Raw genomic sequence first — 863 nt, 5'->3', positions numbered from 1 at the left:
GCTCTTCCTGTAAAGAAGAACCTTGATGCAGGTACTCAGTAAAACCAGGTGTTTGTCTGAAGTGCTGAACTGAAGAACCTGCATCTTGTTTATAAAATGAAGGCATAAATTAAGTCAAGACTGCATGTAGCACTGGTAGTAAAACTGTGCTGCTCTTGCTTCTCTCTTCAATGGCTTACCTAGTTTTATCCCTAATGGCCATTCTAAATATGAGAAAGGTGTTGAGGCAAGTGCTGTGTACGGGGAAAACAGTGGTAGCTCAAGCTGTCACAGTCCTATGGACAGCAGGGTTCCTCCCTGCTTCTCAACTGGAATGTATGGTATTGTGTAGTCATTTCCATGGGAAAAAATGAAGAACTGCCTTGTGCATGCTACTTTATAAAGCCTGCAGGAGGAGAAGGTGGTTAGTTAACTTCTCATGGCTTCTGAACGAGCCAGGATTTCACGCCTCTCTTACCACCAATTTCCCACCCGTGCTGATGTCTAAGGAGAATTGAAAGCAGTCATGGTGGGCCTGCAAAAGCATGGTCCTGACCACCAGTGCCCTGCTCAGGATCGAGCCTGTTACAAACAAGGGTTGGAAAGCTATCTGCTGTCATGTCCACTGTGGCTGAGGAAGGATCACTACACTCTGCCTGTGGCCTTACCACATAGGTAGGGAGGAAGGTGCTGAGTTGCTGGTGCCTAGTCAACAACCGTTGGAGAGTTTGATAGCTCACCTATGGGGAAAAAACTACTAAAGCATAAACCATTGAATGAACACAATCTGAAAGGTAAGGATGTTGATGATAAACTTCTGCCACCCTTATTAGCTAAGAGTAGACATAGTTCTTCTTGACTGCTGTGTTCCAGAGGGGCACAGC

The sequence above is a fragment of the Buceros rhinoceros genome, unplaced genomic scaffold (genome assembly GCF_000710305.1).
Source record: "Buceros rhinoceros silvestris isolate BGI_N320 unplaced genomic scaffold, ASM71030v1 scaffold7456, whole genome shotgun sequence".
Taxonomy (NCBI): domain Eukaryota; kingdom Metazoa; phylum Chordata; class Aves; order Bucerotiformes; family Bucerotidae; genus Buceros; species Buceros rhinoceros.
Note: the sequence above shows the minus strand (reverse complement) of the source record.